Source organism: Papio anubis, chromosome 1, assembly GCF_008728515.1.
Source record: "Papio anubis isolate 15944 chromosome 1, Panubis1.0, whole genome shotgun sequence".
NCBI classification, from domain to species: Eukaryota; Metazoa; Chordata; class Mammalia; order Primates; family Cercopithecidae; genus Papio; species Papio anubis.
The window spans coordinates 188,452,857-188,468,100 of record NC_044976.1 but is presented as its reverse complement, the minus strand read 5'-3'; the positions used below and the strand labels follow the sequence as shown (position 1 = coordinate 188,468,100).

Sequence of the window (15,244 nt, the reverse complement as noted above, 5' to 3'; positions counted from 1 at the left end):
TATCAAAATTTTCTCTCATATATATAGAGAGAGAAAATTTTGGGAAAACTGGTGACTATAAAGAGGTTGGCTGTTTACACCTAATATTGCTGACCAAAATGGTGTAAGAAAAGAATGAATTCAGGAATTTGAACTCTCAGCTTGAGCACTGCATAAATGACCTAAAGGCTTCTATGTGTGCCCTGAAGGAAGCCATTATTTCCTATAGCCAAAGAGCTGAGATTGCTGAAAATCAAAAACAGAATCTCATTTTGCAACTAGCTGAAATACAACACAAGTTAAACTCCTAGCCTCACAGGGTGTCTACTGTTAAAGTGAGGACATAAACTAGGAAAGCATAGGATCTTATAAATTGGGATGGGGACATGTGAGAAAACTTTGTTGATGCTGGAAACATTGAGTTCCTGAATTCTGGTAGTTTTCTTTGCCAGTAGAAGAGGCTCCACCACCCCACAGCAGAACAGCCTTCCCACCCACAGAACAAGTGGCCTCCCAACAACCAGTGGTAGCACTTACCCACCCCCAGTGGGAGTGGCCTCTCCACCTCATCCAAAGGGATTAACCCTGAACTTCCTAGGAAGTTGTCATGCCCCCACCCCAGGCAACTGCCTTGCAAGACTGCTGATTCACTCCAGGACCCACACTCGTCACCTCTCTTTGCTTCTACTTATAACTAGATTTGTCCCAGCAGGCCCCGAAAGGTGAGGTACAAAGTGTGACCCAAGAGGAGATGTGCTACACTCCAAAACAACTACTTGAGTTTTCTCATTTATACAGTCATAAATCCAGGGAACACAAGTGGAGATGCATATTAAAGGTATGGAGCCAAGCATGGTGGCTCACACCTGTAATCCCAGCACTCTGGGAGGATCACTTGAGCCCAGGAATGCAAGACGAGGCTGGGCAACAAAGTGAGACCCCGTCTCTATGAAAAACAATTTAAAAATTAGTCAGCAAGATGATGCACATCTGTGGTCCCAGCTACTCAGGAGGCTGAGGCAGGAGGATCACCTGAGCCTAGGATGTCAAGTCTGCAGTAGGCTATGTCCATGCCACTGCACTCCAGCCTGGGCAACAGAGTGAGACCCTGCCTCAATACAAAAAAATAAGGTTTGGGCAGATGGTGGAAAGAACATAAAGTTTAATCCAATCAAGTTTATTCCTTGGGCTCACTAAGCAGAAATTCTGCATTAAATGTTGAGCTCAAGGAATTAGAAAGGGCTCTACATTTTTGTTGACTGATCGGCTGAAACATGGACCAAAAGTTGGCCCACAGTGAGTGAATTTATGTATCACACCTGCCTTGGTTTAATGTAGAGGAAGAGATTCAATGGTTTAGGGAAATTGGAATCTTAGAGTGGATTTGTCATAAGGCCTGCTTGTTCACACTGGGAGGGTCCAGAAGATAGGCCTTTCACTAATACGGTGAGAAATAAATTTGTGAGAGGAGCCCTAGCATCCCTGAAGAGCCTTGTGATTGCTCTTCTCTGTAGGCCACACCTCACAGTGGAAGCTGCAGCCACTGAATTAAGAATTAAATGCAGTGAGAGTAATTGGATCCTGGGTGGCAGCGACCAAGCAGCAACACTTAACTGCCAAAGACAAGGCGGGTGTGGTTACCATCATGGACAGCAGAGTCACAGCAGCAAGCTGAATGGTCTGACATATAAAACCTATGGCACTGGCTGGCTGATCACGGTGTTCCTAGAAGTAAAATAGGTAGTAAACCTAGTAAATTCTTACTTGATCTAGATAAGCAGAAAATTTCTAGGTTAAGTGAACAAAGTCTAACCTGTATCATAAAAACAGAGAGCCAAAGCCCCTCAATCAACTTCCAAACAAGATCACTTACAACCCCTTGAATGAAGGGGAGGTCAGGTCCCCTTGAAGAAGGACCCTATTCACTACTTAAAAGTTATATTAATACACCTCCCCGCCTTATACAAAGGGACCTTTGACCTTTTACCAAAGTAACTGTACATTGGGGAAAAGGAAATAATTGGACCTTTTCAGGACTACTGGACCCTGGCTCTGAACTGACACTAATTCCAGGAGACCCAAAATGTCACTGTGACCCTCCAGTCATAGTAGTGGATTATGAAAGTCAGGTATCAGTGGAATTTAGCTCATGTTCATCTCATAGTGGATCCTGAACTATTTCAGTGACCCTGAACCCATTCTGTGGCTACTTCCCCAGTTTTGGAATGCGCAATTGAAACAGATATAGTCAGTAGCTGGCAGAACCTACAAACTGGTTCACTGACTTGTGAAGTGAGAGCTATCCTGGTGGGAAAGATCAAATGGAAGCCATTTGGAAAAGGCTTCCACTTTTCCTTAGGTTTACTACCTAGGAAAATAGTAAACCAAAAGCAACACTACATTCCCAGAGGAATTGCAGAGATTTGTACCACCATTAAGATACTTCAAGGATGCAGGGGTAGTGGTACCCACCGAATCCCCATTCAACTCACCTATTTGGTCTGTGAAAAGACAGATAGGTCTTGGAGAATGACATAGATGATCATCAGCTTAACTAGGTGGTGACTCCAATTATAGCTGCTATAACAGATATGTTTCATTGCTAGAACCAATTGACACATCTCCTGGTACCTGGTTTACAGATATGGATCTGCCAAATGCCTTATTCTCCATACCTGTCCGTAAGGCCAACAAAGCCAGTTTGCTTTATTGAGGCAAGGTCATCAGTACAATTTCACTGTCCAACCTCAGGGATCTGGTCTCTCCTCAGCCCTTTGTCATCATAAATTAGTTCTTAGAGATCATGGCACCTTCCCTTCCACAAGATATCACACTGATCCATTACACTGATGACATTCTCTTTCACAAGATATCATACTGATCCATTACACTGAGGACCTAGTGAGCAAAAAGTAGATTCTACTCTAGGCTTATTGGTAAAACATTTGTGTGTCAGAGGACGGAAAATAAATTCAACAAAAATTCAAGGGCCTTCTACTTCAGTGATATTTTCTTTTTTTTTTCTTTTTTTCCCTTTTTGAGACAGAGTCCTGCTCTGTCGCCCAGGCTGAAGTGCAGTGGCACGATCTCAGCTTACTGCAAGCTCTGCCTCCCAGGTTCACTCCATTCTTCTGCCTCAGCCTCCCGAGTAGCTGGGACTACAGGCACCTGCCACCATGCCCAGCTAAATTTTTTTGTATTTTTAGTAGAGAACGGGGTTTCACCGTGTTAGCCGGGATGGTCTTGATCTCCTGACCTTGTGATCCACCCGCCTCGGCCTCCCAAAGTGCTGGGATTACAGGCGTGAGCCACCGTGCCTAGTCCTATCTCAGCGATATTTCTAGGGGTACAGTGGTATGGGAAACATCCAAATATCCTTTGCAAAGTGAAAGATAAATTCTTGCATCTGGCCCCTCATACAACCAAAAAAGAGGCACAATGCCTACAGGGCCTCTTTGGATTCTGGAGGCAACATATTCTCATTTCAGTGTGTTAGTCCAGACCCATTAACACTTGAGATTTTGAAGTAAAGCCCTGCAGTCCTGCACAGATAACTTCTGTCTTGTTGAGAAAGCTCTCGGCCTCCTACTTAGCCTTAGTCAAAGCTGAACCCTTAACTGTGGGTGACCAAATTACCATGTAGCCTGATCTGCACATCATGAAATGTTATCTGACCCACCAAGCCGTAAAGTTGGGTGTGCACAGCAGCACTCCTTCATCAAATGGAAGTGATGTATATGGGACTGGGTCAGAACAGGCCCTGAGGCAAAAGTAAGTAATATGAAGAAATGGTCAAGTATCCATGGTCCTCACCCCTGCTCTACTGCCAACCTGCACTTATACCCTCATGCAAAGTTCCCTAGGAACAGCTGACAGAGAAGACCCAGAACTGTTTACAGATGATTCTGCATAATGCAGAGGCACCAACCAAAAGTGAACAGCTGCAGCACTATATCCCCTTTCTGGAACATCTGTGAAGGATAGTGATGAAGGGAAATCGTCCCAGTGAGCAGAACTTCAAGCAATACAACTCGCTGTCCACTTTGCTTGGAAGGAGGAATGGCCAGACATAGAAGTATATGTTAATTCATGATCCATGGCCAGTGGTTTAGCTGGAAGGTCAGTGACTCAGAAAAAACATGTTAGAAAATTGATGACAAATAAATTTAAAGAAGTGATCTGTGAACAGACCTCTCTGTATGGATGAAAAAAAAATGTGAACATACTTGTGTCCCATGTGAATGTTCACCAAAGGGTGACCACAGCAGAGGAGTATTTTAATAATCAAATGGATAGGGTGACCTGTTCTGTGGACAACAGTCAGCCTCTTTCCCCAATCACCCCTGTCATCACCCAATGGGCTCATAAACAAGGTGGCCACGGTGGCAGGCATAGAGGTTATGCAAAGACTCAGCAACATGGACTTCTGCTCATCAACATTGACCTGGTTACAGCTACCACTAAGTGTCCAATATGCCAGCAGCAGAGACTTACACTGAGTCCCCATTATGGTACCATTTCCCAAGGTGATCAGATAGCTACCTGGTGACAAACTGATTACACTGGATGGCTTCCATCATGGAAGGGGCAGTGCTTTGTTCTTACTGGAATAGACACTCTGGATGTGGACTTGTGTTCCCTGAACACAATGCTTTTGCCAGAACTACCATCCACAAGCTTACAGAATGCCTTATCCACTGTCATGGCATTTCACACAGTATTTTTTTCTGATCAAAGAACTCATTCACAGAAAATAAAGTGGAATTCACTTGTGTTACCATGTTTTCCACTATCCTGAAGCAGCTGATTTGACAGAATATTGGAATGGTCTTTTGAAGACTCAATTACAGCACCAGTTAGGTGGCAATATTTGCAGAGCTGGGCAAGATTCCCCCAGAAAACTACTTATGCTCTGAATCAGCAAGTAATAGATAGTGCTGTTTCTCCCATGGCCGGGATTCACAGGTCCAGGAATCAAAGGATAGGAACAGGAGTGGCACCTCTTATTGTTACTCCAGTTACACCAGTAAAATGTTTCCTTGTTCCTTCAACTTTATGTTCCGCCTGCCTAGAGGTCTTAATTTCAAAAGGAGAAATGCTTCAACCAGGAGACAATGAACAACAATGGTTCCATCGAATTGGAAATTAAAACTGCCACCTGGCCACTTTGGGCTCTTCGTGCCTCTGAATCAACAGACAGAAAAAGGGAGTTCCTTTGCTGACTGGGGTGACTGATCTTTACTCCCAAGGGAAATTGAACTGTTCACAATGGAGTAGGGAAGAGTATATCTCTCATACAGGAGATCCCTGGGGGCATCTCTTATTATTACTCTGCCCTGTGATTAGGTCAGTGGAGAACTACAACACAATCCAGACAGAACTACTAATGGCCCAGATCCCTCAGTAATGAAGCTGGGGTCACTTCACCAGGGAAAGAATCACAACCAATTGAGAAACTTGCTGAAGGCAAAGGCAATATGAATAAGTTGTGATAGAAAGTAGTTATAAATGCCAGCAATGACCACACACCTAGTTATAAAAATAAGGACTCTAATTGTCGATTATTTCCTCCTTATTTTGTTATGAATACAATTGTGTATGTGCATATAAATACATATATATTTGTTTTCTTTCCTCTCTTACTTCCCTATTATATAACACAAAATGTATTGTTTTACCATAGTATTTAAGTTTTGTTAATTTTACATCATAATGTTTATAAGATTTCAAGAAGGGTAAACCTCACTCAAGTGCTTTAACTCCTCTTCTGGGAAAAGGGTTATACATTTTGTTGTATACAGGATAGGAATATCATGTGGAATTATGAACTTGTTATTGTCTTTATTTGGAGGTTAAGTATGGTTTCACAAGGCACGTATGGCTATCAAGTTGGCAAGGGGTGGACTTGTGATGGTTAATTTTATGCGTCAACTTGGCTGGATCACAGAAGCTCAGATATTTGGCCAAAGATTATTTGTGAGTGTGTCTGTCAAGGTGTTTGCAGATAAAATGGGCATTTGGATCTGCAGACTGTCCTCCCCAATGAGGACTGACATCCCCAGTCTGTTGAGGACATGAAAAAAACTAAAGGTGGAAAAAGGAAGAACTCATTCCTTCTGCCTGGCCACTTGAGTGGAAACATCTGCCCTTGGTCTGAGACTTATACCATCGTCTCCCTAACTTCTTAGGCCTCAAAACCTCAGACTGAACTACACCACTGGCTTTCCTGTATCTTCAGCTCACAGACAGCAGATCATGAATCTTCTCGCCTCCAGAGTCACATAAGTCAATTCCACACACACACACAACACACACACACCCACATATATACATATATACACATATACATATATGTCTGGAGAACTCAGGTTAATACAACTATATATTTGGGAAAGGCTTGTCATTAATAATAAGTCCATTTGTTGAAAAATGTTGCTAATGTCCTATTTCATGGTCAATGGCTTGTCAGACATTAGATCATCCTTATTTTTGCCTTGTTATGTGGCCAATGTAAAGTTTGTGCCAGCTAGAGCTCGCTATCAGTTTCTTATTGTCCATTTGCACTTGTGTTGTTAATATGTCTTCAAAATTCACGGCTTCTTTACAAGGATATTTTTAACCATTGGCCTCAAATCCTAAGCTTCATTTTTTTATGCTCAGAAATTTTCTATTGGGAGCAGGTCAGGGGCAAATAAATGTCAATTCTTTTACCCTAGGTCAAAGATGCATGCCTAAGTTATTCTTCCCACACCTCAGCCAAAGGTACACCACATCTGCAATCCTGAGAGGCAGGAATAATAATACCTTACTTACCATAGGCTGATTTGCCATAGGACCCTGGAGAAGCCACTTCACCTACTATTAATTCGCCTTCTGTGCTTCACAAGAGGATTTTTCAAATCTCAGCCTTCACAAACCAGAGTAGAGCTTCTGGGACTCCATACTGTTCCTGTCACAGCCCAGCTTGTGTATACATCCAGCCACAACCAAAACCCAACCAGAGGTAATAATTTCAGATTTTGAAGTTCCCTTTATTTCTACACCTGATCTAATTTTGTAATATGCCCTGGGCCATGCTTCACGCCAACACGTATCCCACCTTTATCAGTCAGATGGAATGTATTAAACCAACTGGAAAAGGGGTACACATCTCACCTTTCCCCAGAGCACTATTTCTCATCAATCCTGCTTCCAGGTGATCACCATGTGCAGCAAATGAAGCTCCTTGATGACCCCATCATATAGCTTGGGCACTTTGCAGAGAAGGAAGAGTTTTGGCCAGAAATCTGTAAGGACAGAAAAGTAGCCAGTGGCTTTCAAACAATCCCCTGGAGGGCTTGTAGGCTCCTGAGCCTCACACCCAGAGTTTCTGATTCAGGGAGTCTGAGGTGAGGCCTGAGAATTTGCGTTTCTTTTCATTATTTTCTTTTTGAGACAGGGTCTCACTCTGCATCCAGCCTGGAGTGCAGTGGCCCAATCACGGCTCACCACAGCCTCAATCTCCCAGGTTCAAGTGATTCTCCAACCTCAGCTGCCCGAGAAGCCGGGACCACAGGTGTTCACCATGATGCCCAGCTAATTTTCTATTTTTTGTAGAGACAGTATCTCCCTATGTTGCCCAGGCTAATCTCAAACTCCTGTGCTCAAGGGACCCTCCAGCCTCAGCCTCCCAAAGTGCTGGGAGTACAGTCATGAGCCACCACACCTGGCCCAAGAATTTGCATTGCTAACAAGTTTTCAGGTGATTACTGAGGCTGCTGGTCCGTGGACCACACTTTGAGGAACACTCCAGACTAAGCCAAAGGATACCTCAGTACTTGTCTAGCATCATCTGGCGATTTTTTCCCCCTGGAAATGCCATCTGTTATCTAGCAGCCTGATGCTATTGCTAGCCAGCAGAGACCATCAAGGCCCAAACACATGCATGCATTTTTAAGCTCCAGGAGCTTTGCAACATAAAGGAGTTTGAAAATGTAAGTGTCTGGGTCTTTTCTAGAAGCTCCCTAATTTGTAGGATAACTTATCTCCCCATGCTTTATGTAAGCACAGGGAACAGAGGACAATCAATTCCACACTGACATTTTCTGGCAGATCCACATACATAACAATTGAGATTTGAAATTATATTGTCAAATGAAACCCTGAGAGATCTTTCAAGAGTTTTCGGCCAGGCACGGTGGCTCACGCCTGTAATCCCAGCACTTTGGGAGGCTGAGGCGGGTGGATCACGAGGTCAGGAGTTCAAGACAAGCCTGGCCAAGATGGTAAAACCCCATCTCTACTAAAAATACAAAAATTAGCCGGGCGTGGTGGCAGGCGCCTGTAATCCAGCTACTTGGGAGGCTGAGGCAGGAGAATCGCTTGAACCCGGGAGGCAGAGGTTGCAGTGAGTCAAGATCACACCACTGACCTTCAGCCTGGGCAACAGAGCGAGACTCCATCTCAAAAAAAAAAAATAGTTTTCATTTTTTCATTTTGTGTTTGTTTGTTTAGTGCCTGAAGGGGGAAATATAAATGAATAAGACATGATACCAGCACAAAGGGACCTGAAAATCTATTGGAGGAAATAAGATGTAGAAGGACAGGCTCATTGCAGAGCGTGGAATACAGTCCAAGAACATAGAGCACTGGACATGGAAGCTCCATTGCTGACTCATTGTGTGATAATGGGGCAAGTCCCTTTGCCTTGCATGTGGTGACAAACTCTTGGAATCTGTATTTTGTAACTATGCAGGCCACAGATATGATATCTTATAGGACCATGGTTCTCTAGGGACAACTCTGTCCCTGAGAGCTAAGTCCCAGGGATGATAGCTAATCCTGGGACACATAAAGCTAAGACATCAGGACCCCCCATGGAATCACCCACAGGGAGTAACTCAGAGCAGCAACCTGCTGCAGAGAGGGAAGTAGTACCTACAGCCAGCTGTGCTAAGACAAATAACTATTTTTTTAGAACTTACCATGTACCAGGTACTAGTCTTAGTTAAATGTATCATTTTGTCAATCCACACAACATCGCTATAAGGAACTGTAATTATTCCTCTGCTTGGGATGCTTTTCCCAGACACCCACCTATTTCAATGCCCTCACCTACTTCAAGTCTTTGCTGAAATGTCACCTTTACAACGAGGCCATCCCTGACTGCCATCTTTTTTTTTTTTTTTTTTTTTTTGAGACAGAGACTTGCTCTGTCACCAGGCTGTAGTGCAATGGCGCGATCTCAGCTCACTCCAACCTTGACCTCCCAGGTTCAAGCAATTCTCCTGCCTCAGCCTCCCGAGAAGCTGGGATTACAGGCGTGCACCACCACACCCGGCTAACTTTTGTATTTTTAGTAGAGATGGGGTTTCACCATGTTGGCCAAGCTGCTCTCAAACTCCTGACCTCAAGTGGTCCACCCGCCTCGGCCTTCCTAAGTGCTGGGATTACAAGTGTGAGCCACCCTGCCCAGCGCTGACTGCCCTCTTACTATAACATCTTCCTTCTTTCCCCAAAACCCCTATCCATTTTATTCTGCTCTATTTTTTTCCATCACATTTATCACATTCTAACATGCTATGTATAATTTACTTATGTTCATTGCCTATCTTCCCCTATTAAATGTCAGTTTCCTGTGGGCAGAGATTTCTCTCTGTTTTGCTCACTGACATATTCCAAGTACCTAAACAGGCAACAGCAAGTCCCAAGGTAAAGGGCCAGACTGCAAATATGTTCGACTTTGTGGGCCACATGGTTTCCATTGCAGCTACTCAACTCTGCCTTCATAAGACAAAAGCAGCCATACTAATACACAAAACGGGTGTAGCTGGGGTCCAGTAAAATTTTATTTACAGGCACTGCAACTCAAATCTAACATAATCTTCACATATCACAACATATTTGGCTTTTATTTTTCAACCACTTAAAAGTGTAAAAACTATTCTTAGTTCACAGGCCACATAAACAGGCAGCAGGCTAGAATTGGCCCACAGGTCACAGTTTACTAGTCCCTGAGCCAGCACCTATTAAGGGCTCATATGGAAACCATTGTGCCAAGATATCTGAGGGCACTTGAAAGTGGGATGTTGCTTTAAGTATGTCAAACATTCCTTATACGATCATGTATACACACATTATTAATGTGCTTTGCCAGGTCCCTTTCCATAGTACCAAGGTAAATTTAGCTTTATTCACTGTCTGAATTATGTACAACTCATTTAAATTAAATAAGATTAGAACAATGAAGTTGTCAAGTTTTCAAAGATCACATAAAAAGAGTAGATGGTAAACAATTCTGTCCCCAAACATCTCATGCATCTCACATTGTACCTCATTGATAAATCCAAATTTCCAGCATGAGCATTGGATTTGATTTTATTATTGTTTAAAAAGCAATTGACAGAACTAGGAACTAAACCAGTTATGATGTTGCAGGCATTTTCAAGTGTGACTCACACTGTGAAATATGGAGTTAGCTCATCTCACAGGACAGAAAAGGCTGCATGGTATGTGGTTGTGTGTTATCGGATCTAGAGTTTGATCTCAACCCACTTCTCCCCTGTGGGCCCTGTGCATTTGGGTCCTCTGGTAAGGAGGGTGGGCTCAGATCAGTTTCTACGCTGGCAAGTTAGTTCAAGGCTATATTCTTGTAGACACACCCTGCTTTCCCAAAACTGAGGTAGACATTCTGCAATGCCACACAAACACGCTCAAAGGAAGCAGGGCTTTGGCATATAGTAGGCAATCAACAAATATTTGAACGAATGAATAAATACACGGAAAGCTCTGAACTACTAGGGTGAAAAAAGCACTCATTCAAGTAAACAGGTCATCATTAATTATCATTTACTGTACTCTATTCTTGTCTGCCACAGGAGAAACAAGAGATATAAGCCCCAGTGCTTGACCACTTACTTATTTACTTATTTCACAAACAGTATTAAATACCTACTATGTTCCAGGAACTCTACAAGGAATTTGGCCTACAGAGCTAATGAAGACACTACGGGGTTGCATTATAACTTCCATGGGTCCTCAGCTCTTTTGCCTTCATGGACCCTTTCTTCCATTAAAAACATTAAAATTTTTATTTTACATTGTCTTAAATATAATTCAGGCTGGATTCATTGTTATGTTCTTAATTATTATATTCATTATTTCTTCAGAATTTAAAAGCAATTAATATTAAAACATTGTTGTTGACCCTAAAAGTACCTTGGGCCCTGGGCTCTGTGTCTGTTGTGCCCAGTGGGGCGACTGCCCTGCGACAGTCTCTGTCTTCCTACCTCCTGTTCTGAATGAGTCGGTCCAAACGTTACTCGAAGGAGCTGATCAAGGCAGCTGGGACTAGGGGGTGAAATTCCCAGGTGTGGGAATCCTGAGAGGTTAATTGTGGAGAGCTTCCGAATGGAGAGCCTGTGGCCGTGGGGTGAAAGTGAACAGTGACAGCAGTCTGTTGGGGGTATTGGGTTCTGAGCAGGGCGAGGAGGGGGATCTGGTTGCGGGGATGGAGAGACAGTAGCAATGGCAAGGCAGGAAGTTACAGCAGCAGCAAGATGAAGAGGGTGACTGCATCACTCAGTGCAGACTGCTGGCGCCTGAGTGGAGTAAGGCTGATGGCTGTGCAGGGAGCAAAGGCGGTGGCCACTGGGGAGCCAGGTGGTGCGGAAGGGAAGCAAAGCAGACCAAACAGCCTGGCATGGGGTGTTGGGGCCCAAAAAGGATGAGGAGGATATTAGCACAGTTCGTGTGGAGTGTCAGAGCCTGAGGGTAGAGCAAGGTAACCAGCTTCTCACAGTGAGTAAAAGAAGTTACAAATCTGGCCAGGCACGGTGGCTCACACCTATAATCGCAGCACTTTGGGAGGTCGAGGTGGGCGAATCACTTGAGACCACCCTGGGCGATATGGCGAAACCCCATCTCCATGAAAAGTATAAAAATGTGTCAGGTGTGGTAGCACACACCCGTAATGCCAGCTACTCAGGAGGCTGAGGTAGAACAATCGCTTGAGCCCAGGAAGTGGAGGTTGCAGTGAGCTGAGATCATGCCACTGCACTCCAGCCTGGGTGACAGAGCAAGACTCTGCCTAAAAAAAAAAAAAAAAAAAAAAAAAAGTTACAAATCTGGAAAGTGAAAACTAGAATGAATCTGTGCTGCTGTTAGATTAAAATCAACAATATCAGCATGAATTCATGCTTTCCTGTATATACAGATATAAAACTAGATGTGTGTGTGTGTGTGTGTGTGTGTGTGTCCTAGCTCTATACACTGAGAGCCTGGGAGCAGACACATCCCAATAGCAATGAACATAGCTATCATCCACATTTTGATTTCTGCTGTGGTTTGACAGATTTTATCCCATACCAAATTCATATATTTAAATCCTAACCCCCAGAGTGATGGTATTAGGAGGTGGGGCCTTTGGGAGGTGAGTAGGTCATGAGGGCAGAGGTCCAGGTATGGGATTCACGCCCTTACAGAAGAGGCTCAGAGAGCTGCCTTGCCCCTTACACAGCCAGAAAGTTGGCAATCCGCATCTCACAGGCAAACCCTCACCAGACCCCAACCATGCTGGCACTCTGATCTTGAACTTACCAGCCTCCAGATCTGTGGAAAATACACTTCTGTTGTTTATAAGCTAACCAGTCTATAGTATTTGTTATAGCAACCCAAACAGACTAAGACAACTTCTAAATACCATTTTCCATGAAAAGGAGCCAGGCCCCTCAGGAGAAACGGCAGGAAAATTATAAGATGAGTTTGGAATATCTTGTTGTTCCAGAAGGCAAGGAAATGTACAAAGAATGATAGGGGCACTGGCCAAATTGGGAACAATTTGATGAAAACAGATTAGAACCCAATAGATAAAATAAGCTTCTATGGGTCCATACTAATATAAATAATTTATTGATTAATAAGGAAGAAAGTAAGTTTTTTCTTACAGTAGAATGCCAACTAATTAAATGCAGAATGGATAATTAGATTAAAAAATCACTGCTTGGCAATCATCCTAATAATGTTTCAGACAAGAAATATCAATAGATGCTAAAACTAATGGGTGAACATTTGATGCAGAATGGGTTTTTTTTTTTCTTTTGAGACAGGGTCTCACTCCTGTCACCCAGGCTGGAGTGCAGTGGCTCAATCACTGCAGCCTCAACTTCCCAGGCCCAGATGATTCTCCCACCTTAGCCTCCCGAGTAGCTGGGACTACAGGCATGCGCCACCATGCCTGGCTAAATTTTGTATTTTTAGTAGAAACGGCGGGGGGGGCGGCGTTCACCATGTTTCCCAGGCTGGTCTCAAACTCCCGGCCTCAAGTGACCCACCCTTCTTGGCCTCACAAAGAGTTGGGATTACAGGGATGAGCCACTGCACCCGGCCCAAATGGGATATTTAAATAGTCTCAAAGTACCTTCCAAAATACTTACTAATTTTAAAAAATAAGAATAATTTACAGTAAAGAGGACAGGCAGACACCTCTTAATTCAGTGATCAAAGTGAACATCACCATTAATAAGACAAATTGAAATTGTGCACCACCTATAGGATGCAACGAGAAGACCATACACAGCATCACTTCTCTGCTATTCCTACCAAAATTGAAAAGCATTACCCAAATCTAATTCTGAGGAAATATGAGACACACTCAAATCAAGGAGCATTCCACCAGATAATTGTAATCTATTAAAATGTGAAGGTCATGGAATCAAGGAAAGACTGAGGAACTCCCCCACTCTGAAGAGGGTCAATGAGGCACAACCACCAAATGCAGGGCTCGATCCTGGACTTCCGCGATAATCACATTTATTGGGACAGCTGGGGAAACTTGAATGGTGTCTGCAGATTGGATGTTAGTAAGGTATTAATGTTATTAATACTTTTATAGCTTTGATAGTTGTATTATTGTTATATAGAAGAATGTCCTTGGGTCCAGGAACGATACACTCAAATATTAAAGTGATGTGACATCACGCCAATAATTTCCTCTCCAACAGTTCAGGAAAAAAGTCATTATACTTTTCTTGTCAGTTTTCTTAAAGATTGGAATTATTTCAAAATAAGAAGAAAAAATTAACTTGACAGTCATCAAACTTTTTTAGGTAAGGCCCAAGACTACAGAATTTATAACCAAACTATTGTGTATTCCCTGAAGGACATTTGCTTTTAGTGATTCATAAGGTTTCTTAAAAATCAAGTACTTTTTTCTGGCATAAAAATATGACTCCCACATGCAAAGCTAATCTACAGTGTGAGAAGTGCAGGCAGTGGTTACGCTGGCAGGAGGATGAAGGGGAAGTGGTGGCTGGCAGTAAGCCCTGAGGAGCTCCCGCAGCTCTCCATGCTTCCTGATCTAGGCTCTGAGTGCATGGGTGTATGTCCTTCATGCACATGTACACCCTCCTGCTGTACTCAGGGTTTGTACTCTTTTCTATAGACATACTATACTTCAATAAATTGTAAACTTAAATTAAAAAAAAAAAACACACACACACACACACAGGCGCAGTGGCTCATGCCTGTAATCCCAGCACTTTGGAAGGCCAGGGTGGGTGGATCACTTGAGCCCAGGAGTTTGAGACCAGCCTGGGCAACATAATGAGACCTCATCTCCACAAAGAATCAAAAAATGAGGCGGGAAGATCACTTGAGCCTTGGAGGTTGAGGCTACAGTGAGCCATGATTGTAACACTGCACTCCAGGCTGGGTGACAGAGTGTGACACTGCCTCAATTTAAAAATAAAAAACAAAAAAAGGCACAGGCCTCAGTCTTAAGAAATCCACAATCCAGCATAAACAGAAGATGATGACAGCTGCCACAGCTGCATGTCTGACACCCACAAACCAACAGTGAATCACCAGACTAACCTACAAAGAAGCTCTAAATTTGCGCTTCAACAGGAATTCAAGGGAGGTTACTGGGGCCCAGAACAGTAAATATATATATATACATACACATTCACTCACTCACTGGCTCTCCATACATTCACTCATCAACTCCCCCGTTCTTCTCTCACATAAAATTCATAAATGGGTGTCAAGATTCTATTTTACTACCACCTTATTACTGCCTTCCTCTCACAGTGGGAGGGAACATTCAAAAGATGTTTATTTAAAGGGACTTGGTCATAGGAAGCCCCCAGTGGTACCTTAACAGTTGTGAGCATGTCTCAGTGAGCCCATGTGGTGGAGATGTGAGGGAAGAGATGGGAAATGAGGGAGTCAGAAGTGGTCTCACCATGTCACTGGCCTCCAGGTTATCACCCAATGTCCAATGTACCTG

At 43.4% G+C, this 15,244-nt stretch overlaps 1 long non-coding RNA gene across 1 annotated transcript; it reads right to left on the bottom strand.

The window, feature by feature from the left end:
• Window positions 1-922: 922 nt before the first annotated feature.
• On the bottom strand, window positions 923-14,892 carry LOC116271336. The gene is made up of 3 exons (XR_004179902.1): window positions 14,830-14,892; window positions 7,135-7,265; window positions 923-1,704 (listed from the first exon to the last, which is right to left on the bottom strand). It is a non-coding gene; the product is annotated as an uncharacterized LOC116271336 (long non-coding RNA).
• Window positions 14,893-15,244: the final 352 nt, after the last annotated feature.